At 36.4% G+C, this 18994-nt stretch overlaps 1 long non-coding RNA gene across 1 annotated transcript in view; it reads left to right on the forward strand.

Annotated features, from left to right (window-relative positions):
* The window catches only part of LOC141280929 (uncharacterized), a 51516-nt gene that overhangs the window by 32042 nt on the left and 480 nt on the right, over positions 1-18994 (forward strand). The gene's annotated exons all lie outside the window — the stretch shown is intronic.

Consider the following 18994-nt stretch of genomic DNA (forward strand, 5'->3'; position numbering starts at 1 on the left):
AACTAAATTAATTTGTCAGTGCTGCAAACTAGGTGCTCTTCCACCATACAATATAATTATCATTTTTTATCCGCTTAAAAAATCATCACATTTTATTTTGTGCCACCATACTTACTCGTGTAACTACTCATGTAACAGTCTTTAAATAGGGAAACATGGAAGTGTTTAGTGGCTTCTAAATTCATCCCTGTTTGGATCCTAAGGAATGAATGGGGCTAGGCTAAATGCTAACACATTCAAGACGCGCTGTACAAAGATTAGGTGTACGCATTGAAAAAAGATAGATATGTATTAATTCGTCTAAGTTGAGGTAAGAACATAGTTAAATATTAAAAAACTGTGGTGTTTTCCTTTAATAATGTATTGTGATCTATTAAAGTTCCAAAGCTATATAAATTGCATAACACCATGAACGTTTAGCCCTCAGTGTCTCTCGATCTATTATAGAAAAACTAAATATCTGTTATTTCAATGCTTAGGCCCTTTCTAGTCCGAAGAAAAAAAGCTGTATATTCTGTGCTTATCTATTAAAACCGGTGCATGAGGGCTGTATTTACCATTTAAACATTAGCACTGGCAGCACTCTAAAGGAATTCAATATTTGTGTAATCTGTTATGATGTTATGCTTTCACAGTTTTCCTTTTACTCGATGTACTTATTAGAATTGTTTATTTTATCAAGATGTGGTCGCTGTTTTGCGTTTGTCAAAAGGTGCTTGAACAGAGCTGTACAAATACAAAAATATATATTTTGTTTTCTCTTGTGAAATGAAATGCATCAACTGTTGGTCGACAGATTTTTATATGAGCTGTAACAAAAACATTACAAGCGATTCTTGGCATTAAACTGTTATTACTCAACAGCACCCTTGAGGCAAAATTGATTTGTTAGAATGGTGATGACATGATTGTCTGTCTTTAACTTGAAAGGAGAACAAATATCTTATATTGTGTATATGTTTACATCCTCAATAGGTTAAGAATTAAATGATTATTTTCAGTATCTGTCAATGCATTATTTGTGTATACAGTGAGAAATATCTACAGTATATAAACTTTTGCCATCATTACAAGAAGGTAGGGTGTGATCTTTATGAGCTAGCGTTTTTTCCCAGGACACACTAGTCCAAAACGGTGTCCTCAAATGTCCTGATCTCCAGCTACTATAAAACCACATTTATAAACCTTTGACAAACAAAACCAAAAAAATTACCCTTTTCCACCCAACAGAAACACTGCATGTCCTACTTCATATTAGATTTTAAACATACTTTGCCAGGATAGTCACTAATGCAACTTTTAACCCCTTAACACATGGCAGCCCCTTCACTGCTGGTTTACACTCAAAGACACCAGTGTAAGCGTACATAAATACACCAGCGCTGAGCCACCGGTGAGCTGAAACATGTTGTGAAGCTAATCCTCCTCTCTGAATTGACCGGTGGCATGTCTGCACTATAAGCCAGGACTGATGACAGCTGGGAATGTGACAGGATTTCAGGATAACGTTCCAGACGCCGTGTCATGTCGTTGGCATGGTGTACATTGTTGAGTGACAAAGGGGAGCAGGGTGGGGTCGTCTCTGGTTGTTTTTGGCACATATCTGTCAGTGTTCATGTTGGTGCCTGACATTTTTAAGATATTCAGCTTGCATATTCATAAGAAGCATTTCAGATTCCTAAACAGTTCATTGCTATCACTATGAAATGATAACGTGTATAAAGAAATGTTTCTGTGGCCTTGTGTTCCATGCACTCTTAAAATGGCTGGGTTATTTTTGACCCATAATGGGTAAATATTGCACCGAACACACCGCTGGGTTAATATATCCCATGGTTGCATAACAACAACCCAACATTGGGTCATTTTAACCCAGCATGGGGTAATGATCTGTGGCCATGTTCTGGTCTCATTTTTCTCATTATGGAAGATTCCATCTCACAACTGAGCTGGTGTAACAAAAAAATCAACAAAATAAAAAAATGCAACCCACAGTTTAGAACAGTGGTCTACAACATGGTGCTCATGAGCACAGAGTCTGTGAGTTGCCTGCCAGAGCACATTATATTAATAGCCTCTTATGTTAACATTTTAAACAATGATATCTACAGGTAAAATAAAATTAACAAGTAACACGAAAAGTTTTGAGAAGACTATATCAAAAAAGTAGCCCTCCAGATTGTTTTATCCATATTGGTACTCACAAAAAGGTTGGAGACCCCTGGTTTAGAAGACGAGCAAGAGGGCATCAACTACACGCTAAAAATACTTTGCTGTTTTTAACCAAGTGTTAGGTCAAAAATGGACAAAACCTAGATGTTGGATTAAATTAAGAATGTAGAAAATGTTCGGTGAAGACAACCCCGCTTATGTTAAATTACACCCGATAGGTTGGGTTATCCCTTTTTGACCCTACATTGGGTTGAAAATAACCCAATATAATAATATTCTTGCTTTCCCCTGATTATTTTGTATCATTATTTACCACTTCTGCAAAAAACAAAAACAAAGTTAAAAGTGACATTTCTGAAGTTTAAGGTGTAATTCATACTAATAAATTTCTTTACTTTTCGCCAGGAGAAGTAAATTAAGCGATTACTTTTCATTTTTAAGTAATTTACTTTTTCAATTACAGTTAGTTATTATGTACTTGCATTACATACAATTTCTATTAAAAAATTCAGTATAAAACAAAATTGAATTTCAAATGTAAAATCTATGCGGGTTTGCTTCAAAATCAGTTCGAAAAGTACAGAAATGTTATGTTCTTAGCTTGATACAGATTTTATAAGTTAATCTGATCAGGTCAAGGTTGATAACAGATTCTGACTTTTACTAAGTAATTAACTAGTAATGGCATTACTTTTTAGACAGTGTAATTAGTGAGTAATTTAAATACAATATTAATAATGTACAGCGCATAGACCAGCAGTCTCACGAAATTACGTAGCTATAGGCATATAATTTTTTTATTTTTTTTTCGTGATACTGTCACGAATTCCCGCATTTTTCCGTGATTTTATCACAAATTTCTGTTTACGTGTCATTGTCACGTATTGGTTACTCAACTGTTTTTCCCATTTTCTTACCATTGTCGCTTCGGTTTAGTATTAGATTTACATAAAATGACGTCCTTACACTGTACCTTTTTTGTCGCTGGGGTGGTACCCCAAGGTAACGTTTTGTACCTTTACAGGGATATAAACATAATACAATGTTGTACCTTTTGAGGTACATAACTGTTCCTTAAGGATCTATTGTGTGCCTTTTAAAGGTACAGGTAACTGTTTTGTACCTCTAAAATTTAACTGGTACAAAATTGTTCCTTAAGGTACACAATTGGTCCTTAGGGTATAATATTGTACCCCATAAGGGACAACATTTCAATGTGTTGTATACCCATAAAGGTACAAAAAGGTACCTTTTAGGGTACCACCCCAGCGACAAAAAAAGGAACAACTTTGTTCCTTTTTTTCGGACAGTGTACCCAAACCCAACTCCAAAACCTAACGCCAGGTGACATTGGTTTAAAAACAAAAATCTGAAAAAAATGTATAAATCTAACTATCAACTGAAGCGAAAATGGTTTGAAAATAGGAAAAAGTAGTTAAGGAACCCCTACGTGATACGTAAACAGAAATTCGTGATACGATCACGAAAAAGGTGGAAATTCGTGACAGTATCACGAAAAAGAATCAAAGAATTACGTGCCTATAGGTACGTTATTTTGTGAGATTGGGTAGCGAAGACCTACATCATACCATGTTCCTTATAATTTATCCTATTCATTTATATATCTTATATCCTTTATTTCTTTTTTTATGTTTGTCTATACTCTGTATTTACTGTAAAGCTGCTTGCTGCAGTGCAAAATTTTGAAAAGTGCTATAGAAATAAATTTAAATTCAACCTAATTCATTAACCACCTGTTGCTTAGTTTATCCAGACAATATACATATATGCTATAGCGCTGTGCCATGTGTATTTAAATTAAGTAATAGTCATTCTTTTCAACGCAAACATCATTCAATGTAAATTTGGCTTACGTGGACATTACCTAAACATATACACTATAAAACCATGGAAATTGTGCAAAAGTGTATTAAAATGGCATGTATGTAACGGAGCCCTTGGGTTTAATGTGAAGTTCTCAGAGTCATCTTTATCTGAACTTTAGAAAAATAAATTCTGTCTGTCAGTGAGGAGAAGGGGAATGTGTCCAGTCTAAACATCTTGCACGGTGCGGGTGATAAATTCAGAGCGCTGTAACTGCCCCTCAGTTAAATAAGTGACGTGGGCCAACTTTTCCAGACAAAAACACTCCTAGCTCTCTGGATATGGAATAGAGATAGTAGCCATCTGGACACCGTTCAGAAATTACAATGTGTAACCAGCAAAACTTCCCAAATCAAACACTGGTGTTTGGACTGTTGGATGTGGGTCTATTCATCTAAGTTCTGAAGTTCATGCTTTAGTGCTCCTTATCTACTGGTCTTCCACTAACAGAACATAATGGTTTGGCCTCTCCTCCAATATGCATACAGATAAGTTTTTCTTAATGAATCTAGATTCAAACCTGATCAGCAGATGTTGAATATACTGTATACTTCAGACCACAGTTTGACCCGAAACTGATTTCTACCATTCCATTTAAAAGAGGAGTTCCAGCGTTTAGGGTTGTGGTCTCACTAACACTGATGGGTGTCCTTGTGTTCGATGCCAAACATTTGGAGCGCTTTAACCAACTTAGATTGAATAACCAATGCTGCGTTATGTGCCTATCAAGTGTTTTGGATAGGAATCGTTCCAGATAAGCAGCCAAGATAATGGAACAGGTTGTTCGGCTCCAGGACGACCAGACAAGAAAATATTTTATAGACTTTCTAAGGTTTTCATAAAAAAATTAAATGTGTTCATTTTTGTAAGGATTGGAAAGTCATTTTAAATAAATTGAAACAGTGCAGATAGTCTGTATACATTATTACACTGTTAGACTTTTTATTGTATATATGCGGTAACTGCCCCATTACAATACCATAACTGTACATGTTTTTTTACAGTATGATGCCTTTACCGCAGTTCCATTTACAGTATAATACCCTTACTGTAACCTAGTTAAAAAAAATATTGCCTTGAAGGAGAATCGAACCCAGGTCACCCGTGTGGTAGGTCCATAACGCTGCCACAGAGTCACTTAATAAACTCTCCCGACACTCAGAGGAGCGAAATCTTGGCGTCACTAGTGTTTTGAAGTCTTAAGGTCAAATTCAAATCTGACGGTCAAGCATTTATCCATAATCCCTTTCTTGTTTCTATCTACAATTCTCAATAAATTATTAACACTGCTGAAAAACAATTCACATTTTGAAATTTGCTTCGTTGCTAAAAGCATAACAAATAAAATGTATTTCATTTTATAGATATATTTTATTTTTTCATTTTATATGCTTTTATAACAACTACAGTGCTACTATAGTTTTATTCAACTACAGTAGCACTACTGCTGTTGTTTTACAGCAGTCTACCGCAAATTCAAAACATACAGTAAATCACTGTAAATTAAATGTTAATACCCATAATGCAATGCATATTACAGTAATGAACTGGAAAAGAAAATGATGGTATTTTACTGGCCATTTTGTGGTAAGTAACTTTCTACAGTGTATCTAACAGTGTAGTTACAGTAATTCTCTTTACACCCTGTAAAAAGTAAAAGTTGAATCAACCTAAAAAATTACTTTAATTTGTGACACCTTAAAAAATAGTATTTTCAACTTAAATTTTTCAAAGTGTTTCTCATTTAAACATACAAGTATAAAAAATATTTTTCAGGTGTTACGAATTGAAGTAATTTTTTAAAGTTGATCCAACTTTTCACTTTTTAAAGTAAACTTCCACAAAGAATTAATAACAGCAGAGTCCTTTTAGAGTTTATTTCTAAAACAAGGAAAATTAACAAGTAGATTACCTTAGTTCAAATCATAGCTAAAGCATATCTAAAACTACACTGAGCTAATGTTGCTGTTGTAACGTTACGTTGACGTTACTGTAAATAATGGCAGTTTTTCAAAATGCGTTCTTGTCTGTACTTGAGTTCTTGTGGACGTGTGAAACGTCATCAGTCGTGGCCAAGTACTGTTCCAGTTCCAAGTTCACATAACATGTATTCTTGATCCGCCCATTTTATTGAGGATGCATCAGGAGGTGACTTGTGTGGACTAACAGTCAAGTTTCCCAGAATGCATTTTGCGTCAATGGCAATGAAGCTTAAAACCTGCACAATTTTCGAAATATAGATGAATAAACTTCAAATATGTGGTCAGTTAGTAAAGATAGCACCTATATTAAAATTTCATCCTCCGATTTTGGATATGTGAGTTCCAGTGAGGACAGCCTCATCTCGGCAAATCCTTCTGAAATTTGTCGCTGGCTCAGTGCAGCTGCTCTGTCCTTGGGTGTCTGACGGTGAAACATGAAATATTTCCTGTGGATATAACTGACATTTTTTGGTTTCATCAATTTATTTCTCTTTATTTTTAATTTAAAGTCTGTTATTTGTTTTTATCGTTTTAACTGATTTTAATGTAAAGTTTCTTAACACTGAATCACTGCCTTTGTACTTTAACTAGATCATCTTGTGTTTATTTCATGTTGTACTAACGTTTTGTAGTATTAAAATAAATGGTTGTGTTCATATCATATTTCATTTGGTAATAATTGAAGATAATCAGCGTATGCACGTGTTGCCTGAACCACATATTCATATTTTCAAAACGAAAACAAGCAGGGCTTTTGCATTTTATATATTTATTTTTATGGTACATTAAAATTAGCCAGGGTTGCACGATTAGTTAGACTGAATGACGACCTCAAGTACTCTGCTGTTCCATTTGCAATAAAACCGGACTCGTGTCCTCCCTTCCTCTGCCTGAACTTGCAAGTCCGAACTACGAAGGACACAAGTCCGAACTTGTCGTTCGTAGCCAATGTATACAATGTTAACTACAGATCGGCTGCCAAACTTCCCTTCACATAGCAGTGATCCATGATTGCCATCTCTTCTCGTCTTTAGGAAACCAAAACATTTGTTATTTTCGATTAGGTATTTGTTCCAGAGTTTAGTTTAGCCACTAGTCAGACCATTAAACTAACAGAGACCGGAAGTTAAGTTCCATGCAGACGCGTAACCGCAACAACACATGTGCGTCCAATGAAACGTCTATAAAAAGCTAATCTGCTGTTAACTTAGTCTTGGTGAAGGTTTGGGTTTTTAGATTTGATGTTTCAACTTAAAAAATTAAGTGTTAGTGCTGCCTTGAAATTTTGAGTTAATTCAACTTAAAAATATTAGTTGAAACAAGAAATCACATTGTGTTCCTTTAAAAGCGAACGTGGGCTTGTCAAATTCATCAGCTGATGAGACATGTGGGTTTAATTATTAAGCAAATGAATTTCCATTTCTAATCTCCTTTTCGCACAAAATAAAAGACCTCTTCAAGCGAGCATACTTTTTGCCAATTAAAGGATTTTTATTCACAATTTGCCATTCCATCACTTGTTTTTGATGCGATTCCCTTCAAAATGGATGGAAACATAGCTATTGGGGGCATTGTCAATGTGCCAGGTGTTCATTCTAGTCATTCCCTGTATAGAGGAAGTGTAATCATATATAAATGCAGGAGTGGGTCAGTCATCAAGGTTCTCTTTTGGTCAATAAGCACCAGCTGTGGTTAATGAACCTGTGTGCCGGTGTTTTGGTGGTTACCCAGGGTGAAGTTAATGACTGCTCACATGCCTCTCACAATCTGTTTAGGTTAAGATTTAGATCATTTGTGTGGAAAAATTAAACAGGTTTCTTTATCCTTGATGTGCAGTATTATACAGTATTTTGTGTTTGTTTTGTTGAATTATTGGATGTTTTCTTTCATGCAATCCCAAGGTGCACGCCATGCCGCGTCTAAACAATACGATAAAACTATCGCTAAACATAATAACCGATCACTACTGGGGCAACTATGTATATTTTAGTAGATTGCACAAGGTGGCAATAGGCATGCACAAATAATAAAAGTGTTATTGATAGCATTGCAGAAACATTAATGTGCTGTTTGCATGTAAATGTTATGAGCTGGTTCATTTTAGAGAATAAAATATGATGCACAATTGCACGTGAATTACGAGCCATTTGAGATGTAAATAGATTGTGATTTAATTAACCAAAAATGTAAATCTTAGTTACACATAGAAGCATACAGGGACCCTTAAGAGCATGCATTGTGATTTTCATTCATGTGTGTGCACGACTCGAGTCTACTAACAATACGCACTACCAGAATCATTCACTGTGAGGTCAGCTGGTAGTCATTAATTCTTGCAGAGCTTTGTGAGTAAAAGTAGTTCCCCTTTCCAAACTTTAAAACTGTCAGCAATCACAGTAAATCTGATACACACATTATGATATTCGAATGAAACGGTTACCAAGAATCAGTCACTCATTTTCTTCTGTTTACAGTTGCTGTTAATACAAAAATTTCTGGGAATTAATTGGCGACTCTTTCTTTTCCTTTCCTATTCCGTAGTAGTATAGTTATTCAATTCTCGCTTTCAAACATTTCCTTTTAAACCTTGTCATTCTGTTACTGAATACTGTCTGGCATTAACTCGAGCACTGTTGTCATACTCAAAGTATTGGAGAAGCAAGTTTGGTGTAAGAATCATGGCAGAACATCCTGTTACACATATTGATACATTTATGAGTCACCTTTTGATCGACCTCAGCACCATTGTTGGGTCAAATAAAAGGGTTAATTTACGGCAACGGCCCATTTTTGACCCGACGCTGGGTTGAAATTTTTTTTTGAGAGTAGTGATTTAGGTTCCTTTTGTTAGATGTTTCAAAACAGGTGTCACATTTCCTAAAGTCCATCTGTGAACCTCATTACTTCAGAGAGATATCTGCATCAGGCATGTCGATGTGAACAACAGAGAGTTATCTCAAATATCGTGCGGCTTTTGGGAATGCTTGATTCTGCAAAACTGTAATTGACCATTGTCCAAGGCAGCCAAATTCTCCTTCTGTAGCCTTGTTTGCTTTCTTTATACACATAAAATTATTTAAACTCCAATTAATATTTCATGTTCATTCGTTTATTTTTGCGGTCTAATGTACGATTAGCCGATCTAGTGTCACAAAATAAACCCATTCAGGGTCATGTAAACGTACTAAACCATCCCCTGTCAGTAAGTAACATATGTTTACTAATTCATAACTAATAATGTCTTTCTACATGCCATCATTCTTTCATAAGTACAGAAGATTTCTCGGTGGATGGAGAAAACCTCTAAGATAATAATCAACCAACACTGTGAATCCATTAACTGTGACAACGCTGTGAATAATGGGAGATTACATTAGGGCTGTGAAACACGACCCCCAATGCTGTTCTGGACTGTGAATCTTTCAGAAAAACTAAAGAAGCAATTATATAACGTGCTTTTTAATAGACATCTGCATCCAAGTATGCATGGATCCACATTTAATGGATGGATACACTTTATAAGCAAGTAAAGAAGAATACCTCATTTTTGGCATGTTAAACTTTTACTTTTTGGTGATGAACATCACTAATATTGCTCTACTGCTTTATTTATGATAAAATACAGCTATGACCGCTTCACCCACACTTTTTTGTATCATCAAAGATATTGGTTATAACAAGATGTGGCAATGCTATAACTATGATTGGGCAAAATGCAATGCTCCACATGGCAGCTCTGGCGACGGAAGTCCCACCTTCCAGTTAAAAGAACCAATTATCAGTCGATAAAGACTGATGGGGAGGGGCTTTGTACAGAGTTGCATGAGGCTCTTGCTAACCTGTGCGCATGCGCAGTAGCCGAGACGATTTCAAATAAAGGTATTTTGTTGCGCAATTTCAGCTTAAAGTTTGATATTAAATCTGTTCACAGAAAATTGTGATATTAACCACTCAAATGATGAATGATAAAAATGGCAAATAAATAAAATAAGTTATCAAAATCTTGGAAAAACAGGCAGGATTCTCTGCTCTCAAACATTGGGGGCGTGTCAGCTGTCTGCGCTGAAACCACACCCACTCGCAGTAAAGCTGACGTATCTTTTTCAACTTTCACATACGACCTTAATGGATGCTCGTGATTGTGTTACTGCACATTCACCTCAAAAACGCTCGGCTTGCCCTGCCAATGACGCTATAGAAAAAGATTAGTGTAATAATCAAGGACTTTTGCAGCCGTAACATGGCTGCAGGAGGCACAATGATATTACGCAGCAGCCGAAAATAGTCCCCTTAGTAACTTTCGACAGCAGGGGACTATATTTGGGCACTGCGTAATGTAATTGCACCTTCTGCAGCCATGTTACGGCAGCAAAGTCCTTGATTATTACGCCAGAATGAGAGTATAGTTCCTAACCATATCTGCCTAGAAAATTGCAACTTTTAATTTTCTGTCGGTCTTATAACACAATGTAACTACAGAAGAGTCAAGTTTTAAATAGAAAAGTTATCGAAACTCTTTGTTGATTTTTTAGCGTGATGCTAATGGTCTAATCAGATTCAATGGATTATGCTAAGCTATGCTAAAAGTGCTAGCGCCAGACCCGGAAATCGGCTGAATGGATTCCAAAACGGTAAAAATCAAATGTTTAACTCTAGGGGAGCTGGAAAATAAGCCTATTTTCAAAAAAGTGGAGTGTCCCTTTAAGAGACAAAAGTTGTAACACAATTGATGTCAGGTTATGTTAGTTGTAAATATTTAGTTTAATTGTGATTTAAGCACACGATTTTGAAAAATTAGTATTTCCCTATTCAAGTAGGTACGACTTCAGTCTTGCATGACTGAAACAACTGCCTGGAGGCGTTTGCAAACATGGTGCGACTTTCGGAAATGGACTTTGGTATCACTGCACAACCCCATTAGCAACATAAACATGTGTAAAACATTCTGTTGCTGTTCACAGTCGGTCAGGGATTATTTTTTCGGGGGAAAGGAATACTTTTAGTGATTTTACCTTTTAAAAGTTATGTTGATACATATTTATTCACTTTACTATTTGTATTGTGTAATAAGCGTTTTATAATAGTAATAAGATAGATATGAGATGCTGTGCTGTAAAGTGGTTGGAGTAAACTCCACTTCATGTCGTGCCGAATAACGGCCCGTGATTTTTCACAATAAAGAACAGCCTCTTATATACTAGTTCTATTCTGTTTTAAACATTTCTGTTTTTTTGATGTTTTGTGCCGATCAATGTATTTTGCTTTGCTGTGATGGCACTTTTCCTGAGCGTGTATTTTCTTCATCAGGCAGCCTTTGTCTTTGCCATGACACAGCTCAATGCTGTTGGAGCAGGAAGATCAAGGCCAGCGAAAGCCGACTTGTTTTCACAAGGCAGCGGAAACGACATCTGGAACCAATAATAGCCATGAGGTGCCTTCAATGGAAAACCTCTGGAGGTGTGTGCGCCACGTCTTGGCATGAATCCCAAACTAGCTGATAAAAGCAGATAAGGTTTTGTACTAGATTACGGCCAGAGCTCTTATTTTAGACTAAATGGAAAATAGCTCAAGGAGACGATATGTTTTCAGGTTGCGGCGTAAGATAACAAAAAGCAACCTGGTTTTTGGTAGTTCTGAGGTGCTCTCAAAAACCAGAAATTATTTGAACAAAAGTTATCTCGAATAGATCTCTGTTAAACATTCGACTTTGGGTGTCTGCAAACTATACAGCACTGCATTCCTGCCTCGGTTTTCCCACCGTACGACTTTGCCACTCTGGTCCGATCCCAAGCCAAACATCTGCTTTAACACTGAAGGAAGTTGACAAAGCCTCTTTTCAGGTCTGAAGATCACGTGACTCACTGAAACTGTATTTGCTTGGTTGCCAGATCTTCTCCCCCTTTACAAAAAAGAGGAGCAGGGAGGAAGTGCCACAAATTGTCTTAAACATACAGTAATTACTTTACAATCACCTGCCTTCCACCCAACACCACTTCTTTATTTTAAAGGGTTATGTCGCTAAATGCTGCTCTCGGGTGTTTGTAATTAAGGTGGGAAATTGGCTCCACGTGAGCAAAGCTTTTTGTCAGCTATCCTCTGGTGGGATCAAACAGACGAGTACATTATTAAAGTTGAGTCTGACTGAGGGCCGGAAGCTTGGAGAGTCTGGTTACCAGACCTGTGTGTATGGAAACCGTTTAGTGTGGTAAATATCTCCTTACTAGCAGTTTTTCTCATCTAATGAGCACAGTTTAGTGATCACTTCCAAACACGAGAAACGTATGTTGTTCAAACTAGATTATGCCAATTAACTTGATATGCAAATTAGGCTACGTTCACACTGCACGGCTTAATGCTCAATTCCGATTTTTTGAAAAAACAAAATTTTTTTGCAAGGCATTTCACATGTCCAATTAAATGCAACCTTTTGTGATCTCCTGTGTGAACGTGAAATAACCCAGAAGTGACCCGCATGCACAGAAGGGTACTAAACGGTCAATGACGTCACTCGTTGTTTGCAGAAGTAGCTAACGTTAAACATGGATGTCAACAACAGTGTAGTCAACAGCGGAGCTCTTTTTGGAATATTAAAGTTATTTTCCCAACGGAGCCAGCACAATTACAATCTTCTCGTTTTAAGAAGAAAATTAAAAAGAAGGAGAGCAAGGTTTTTTGCCATGGCATTTTGAGGAGCAGTGTTAGCAACGTCCGAAATGGTTGTTGTTTATCTTCTCGTTCCCGACTACTTCAACGCAGAATTATGACGTTTGTAGCGTATCAATGACGTACGGGTCAGATACATGTGCCCTGGCCGTTCAGACGGAGGTCGCATTTCAAAAGATCGGATACGTATCGGATTCAGGACCACATACCCAAGTGGCCTGGGTCACATTTGAAAAGATTGGATCTGTGTCGTTCAGCGTTCAGACTGTCATGAAAAGATCAGAAACAGGTCGCATAGGGGCAAAAAAATCGGAATTGGGTTGTTTCAGCCTGCAGTGTGAAAGTAGCCTAAGATTAATGTCTTTTACTGGATTGTTAGTTCTGACTTTAGGGTACCATCCCAATGACAGTTTTTTTACCATATTTTTTGAAATTGTGTCTGTCTGTCTGTCTTTCTTAAATTGTATGTCTGTACCTGTCTGTCTGTCTGTCCTGAATATGTGTCTGTCTGTATATCTTAAATTATCTGTCTGTACCTGTCTGTCTGTCTTGAAAATGTGTCTGTCTGTCTGTCTGTCTGTCTGTCTGTCTATCTTAAATTGTTTGTCTGTCTGTCTGTCTGTACCTGTCTTTCTGTCGGACTTAAAAATGTGTCTGTCTGTCTGTCTGTCTTGAAAATGTGTCTGTCTGTCTATCTTAAATTGTTTGTTTGTCTGTCTGTCTCTACCTGTCTGTCTGTCGGACTTAAAAATGTGTCTGTCTGTCTGTCTATCTTAAATGGTCTGTCTGTCTGTACATCTGTCGGACTTGAAAATGTTTCTGTCTGTCTGTCCATCTTAAATTGTATGTCTGTCTGTCTGTCTGTCTGTCTGTCTGTCTTGAAAATGTGTCTGTCTGTCTGTCTGTCTTAAATTGTCTGTCTGTATGTCTGTCTGTCTGTCTTGAAAATGTGTCTGTCTGTCTGTCTATCTGTCTGAAATTGTCTGTCTGTCTATCTGTCTTAAATTGTCTGTCTGCCTGTTTATTTGTCTGTATCTCTGTCTTGAATTGCCTGTCTGTCTGTCTGTCTGTCTCTCTCTCTCTCTCTCTCTCTCTCTCTCTCTCTCTCTCTCTCTCTCTCTCTCTCTCTCTCTCTGTCTGTCAGTCTTGAAAATGTGTCTGTCTGTCTGTCTTAAATTGTCTGCCTGTACCTGTCTGTCTGTCTTGAAAATGTGTCTGTCTGTCTATCTTAAATTGTCTGTCTGTCTGTCTGTCTATCTTAAATTGTCTGTATATCTGTGTGTCTGTCTATCTGTCTATCTTAAATTGTCTGCCTGTACCTGCCTGTCTGTCTTCCTTTCTGTCTGTCTTTATGTCTGTACCCGTGTGTCTTGAAAATGTGTATGTCTACCTGTCTATCTTAAATTGTCTGCCTGCCTGCCTGCCTGCCTGTCTGTCTGTCTATCTTAAATAGATTGTCTTTATGTATGTACCTGTCTGTCTGTATGTCTTAAAAATGTGTCTGTCTGTCTTTCTATCTTAAATTGTCTGTATATCTGTTTGAAATGTGTCTGTCTGTCTATCTTAAATTGTCTGTCTGTCTGTCTGTCTATCTTAAATTGTCTGTATATCTGTGTGTCTGTCTATCTGTCTATCTTAAATTGTCTGCCTGTACCTGCCTGTCTGTCTTCCTGCCTGTCTGTCTTTATGTCTGTACCTGTATTTATGTCTGTACCTGTCTGTCTGTATGTCTTGAAAATGTGTATGTCTACCTGTCTCTCTTAAATTGTCTGTCTGCCTGCCTGCCTGCCTGCCTGTATTAAATAGATTATCTTTATGTATGTGTCTGTCTGTCTGTATGTCTTAAAAATGTGTTTGTCTGTCTGTCTTTCTTAAATTGTCTTTCTGTACGTGTCTGTCTGTCTGTTTGTCTTGAAAATGTGTGTGTCTGTCTGTCTAACTTAAATTGTCTGTCTGTACCTGTCTGTCTGTCTGTCTTGAAAATGTGTGTGTGTGTGTGTGTGTGTGTGTTTGTCTATCTGTCTATCTTTCTTGAATTGTCTGTCTGTCTGTCTATCTATTTATCTTGACTGTTTGTCCGTCTGTCTGTCTATGTATAATAATAAATAAAGTATACATAGCACAAGTACATTCAAGCTTTTTGAAGGGGACATATCAAGAAAATCTGACTTTTTCCATGTTTAATTGCTATAATTGGGCCTCCAGTGCTTTTATCAACCTAGAAAATGTAAAAAAGATCAACCCCAGTAACTTTTGGTAAACTTTTCTCGGCAAGCATGTGAAAAAAATAGGTAATTAAAATTTGGCTCCCCTTGTGATGTCAGAAGGGATAATACCGCCCCTTAATCTGCACTATCCAACCAAGACACTGCCACTTATTGCAGAGATCAGCTCATTTGCATTTAACAGGACACACACAAAATGGCACATTTCTGCTCACACCTACGAAGTGGCAAATTAAACAGCCTATAATAAATGATCTATATGGTATTTTGAGCTAAAACGTCACATACGTACTCTGGGGACTCAAACAATTTATTTGGAATCTTAAAAAAGTCATGTGAAATGTCTCCTTTAAAGTTTATACCCTTTAAATGAGTGAAGTGTTTTCATCTTTTAAATATGTGAATTGGTTGTAGATTACTATCCATCATATGATTCTACCGTGTCATTGTAATGTCTAAACAGTAACTCCATTTATTGAATGGTACCGTACTTTTAAAGAGCTATTGGATCTGAATATTTAGTTAAAATGCCCAATGTGGATTGTTGTATTTCCCAAGTGCTATAGTTTGAGGACTGATGTTGGAGTTTTAGTTTGTGTCTGAACTTTTATGAGCAGCAGAACGGCTTGTTTACATTCAGCTGGGGGTACACAGTGCTGACGGAGAAAACCTGCTGATAGATAGATGAGCTAAACCAAGATATCACTTACATTTTCCACCCACTCCACGGCCCCTTTAACACAATGTTTGCATTATTGCTTTTTACGAGATGACTGTAAGCATGTGTGTTTCAGAGTAAAACCATACAGACAGTCACATTTAAATATGAAAATGTCATGACATGCATGTGAACCACGGATGTTTATATTGATGTATTTTTTATTACATAGCATCTTATCTGTCAAAATGCAAAGCTCATCACAACATGTATTTAGCCCGTCATGTGTCTGGCTCATCATGTCAAAATATGTGTTCAGCCGTCATGTAAACTTTTTTTATGATAAAAGACACGCTCACGTTTGTCAGATACTCGCTTAATCTCAATCAGAGTTTAGTGTTAAGTTAGTGTCTTGCGAGTATTTGGTGAACGTATTTGGTGAACGTGAGCATTTCTTTCATCATGAACCCTTTGGACGCGTGTGCAGCAGGCACATATTTTGACAAGAGGCACTATGCACATGGTTCACATTATGCAACGAACACATATTTTGACATGACTAGCAACACACATGAAACGCCGAACACATACACTGACAAAAATGATTCATTCACTTTTCTCAATTTTAAGGTAAGTGGTTGCAATCAATTTATTTAAGCTACATTCAAACTAAAGGTTTTTTTTTTTTTTTAAATGTAGCTTAAATAAATTGATTGCAACCAATCACCAGCCCCAGGTGATGTTTTTGTTTTTGTCTTATTTCTGACTGTTGATGTATTTTATTTTTTTGTTTTTCTGAATTTTCCTATTGGGTGCTAGAAGCATGCCCTAATGAAATAATGTAGGAAAAAGCATCACCTTTAAATAGCCTTTCTAACCGAGGCATGCCCTAACATTGGTTAGCCACAGGAATTATGTTTAACCTCTCTGTGACAGCCAAACAAAAACGCTGACCCTTTAGAGTTTAACCAAGTTCATTACCAACCAAAACATGAAATATTTAACTGCACGAACTGAACTCTTTTAAGAGCATACTGATGTTAAAAGCCTCTTCCACAGTCATTTCAGTGTGTGTGTTTTTTTTTGAGTTCTTGCAGTGAAAATAAAAAATGTTTAGTCAATGATTAGAATTAATTTAAGTTTATATGATGATATTTTTAGCCTGATCTCAATTGGTTATATTGGTCAAATCCCCAATCTTTCCCAACACACACACATAACTTCATCCAACATGACAAAAAAATGGATTTAAAGACAATACAGTCTTGAAACAAGTGCAACCATAAACTCTTTACTTTAGGTTTATTTTAGGATGGAAACTGAATTTTGGAGTGCTTTGGGAACAGTGTAATGGGTTCAGACCTCACTATGTGCATTCTGTCAGGACTGCGGTATGTGGACCTGTAATTAACCACATGTTGGCGGCCAATGATTGATTTTGTGCAGACAGTTTTTGTTGCGAATGACAACGGTTCCCTGAGCTCCTTGACACGATTTTGGCAAAGGGACTATCAGGGCCTCCTCCAGTGCTCATAGTGAACAGAAACCTAATGTAGATTCATGACCAAACGATGATAAGGAATCACTAATCCTCTCAGGAACATGTCTGGATCAGATTTTTACCAAAATATAAGAGAAGCGATAAAGTAATGATACTTTGCATAAAAAACAAAGGTAACCCTGGAGCACAAAACCAGTTATAAGGGTCAATTATTTTTTAAATTGAGATTTATACATAATTTGAACTGAATAAATAAGCTTTACATTGATGTATGGTTTGTTAGGACAATATTTGGCTGAGATACAACTTTTTGAAAAGCGTGAATCTGAGGGTGCACCAAAATCAAAATATTGAAAGTTGTCCAAATGAAGTCCTTAGCAAATGCATCCGCTCATAAAAATAAAGTTTTTAATATATTTACGGTATTAAAATGTACAAAATATCTTTATGGAACATGACCTTTGGCATTAAAAAATTAAACAATATATTGTTGGCTATTGCTACCGTGTGACTGATTTTGTGGTCCAGAATGATTTTTTTAGGAAAAATAATACATTTTATTAATTACATTTTATTTGTTTAAATGTAGCTTAAATAAATTGATTGCAACCACTTACCTTAAAGGTTTAGTCCATTTTCTTTAAAAAAAATCCAGATAATTTTACTCACCACCAAATTTTTATGTCTTTCTTTGTTCAGTCAAGAAGAAATTATGTTTTTTTAGGAGAACATTCCAGGATTTTTCTCATTTTAATGGACTTTAATGGACCCAAATACTTATTAGTTTTAATGCAGTTTAAAATTGCAGTTTCAAAAGACTCTAAACGATCCCAAACGAGGCATAAGGGTCTTATCTAGCGAAACGATTATCATTTTTGCACTTTTAAACCGCATCTTCTCGTCTATCCCCGGTCCTGTGATGCGCAGCGCGACCTCACGTAATACGTCCTCACGTCAAGAGGTCACGGATGACGTATGCAAAACTACGCCCCAGTGTTTACAAGTTTGGAGAAAGAGGACCACTCCGAAGTTGTTGTATGTGAAATGATACTAATGTCTTTGTGTCAGTTTATTGTTTAAAATGGTCCGCAAATGTGCGTTTCATATATGTAACACTTGAACTTTATTTTTCTTGCCAAACATGACAATCGTTTCGCCAGATACCTATGCCTCGTTTGAGATCGTTTAGAGTCTTTTGAAACTGCAATTGTAAACTACATTAAAACTGTTAAGTGTTGGGGTCCATTAAAGTCAATTAAAATGAGAAAAATCCTGGAATGTTTTACTCAAAAAACATAATTTCTTCTCGACTGAACAAAGACAGACATCAACATTTTGGATGACATGGTGGTGAGTAAATTATCTGGATTTTTTTTTAAGAAAATGAACTAATCCTTTAAAAAAATTAGTAAATAGAATGAATATTTTTTTTCAGTGTAACCACATTTAATTTTTTATTTTTAAATTATTTAACGATTGGTACTTTTAGTAAATATTTTAAAGGGAATAATGACGATTACAAAAACCATCATGAGAACTATACTGTAAAAAAGTTGATTTAACTTAAATAAAGTTAGCTGAAAATTCTGAGTTGATTCAACTTAAAAAAAAAAAAACCTTTTAGAGTAACTAATACCTTAAATGACGTAAAATATGCTTTATTTTCTTTATGCAAAAGTTTAATTGCATTATTCCTTTCTATTTTTGTGTGAATTATGACCAGGACTTAATCCTGACATGTTTCCGTGAGTTTCACCTGATAGTTCTCACCCCCATCATACGCTCCTAAATGAATAACATCTTTGCTGACATTTCCAATGCAGCCCCTGCGTGGGATTACAAATGAACCACTGAAAAGATACAAACACGTACGCTGGGGTCCGGTGCCCCCTTTTCACTTACAAAAAGA

The sequence above is a fragment of the Paramisgurnus dabryanus genome, chromosome 17 (genome assembly GCF_030506205.2).
Source record: "Paramisgurnus dabryanus chromosome 17, PD_genome_1.1, whole genome shotgun sequence".
Taxonomy (NCBI): domain Eukaryota; kingdom Metazoa; phylum Chordata; class Actinopteri; order Cypriniformes; family Cobitidae; genus Paramisgurnus; species Paramisgurnus dabryanus.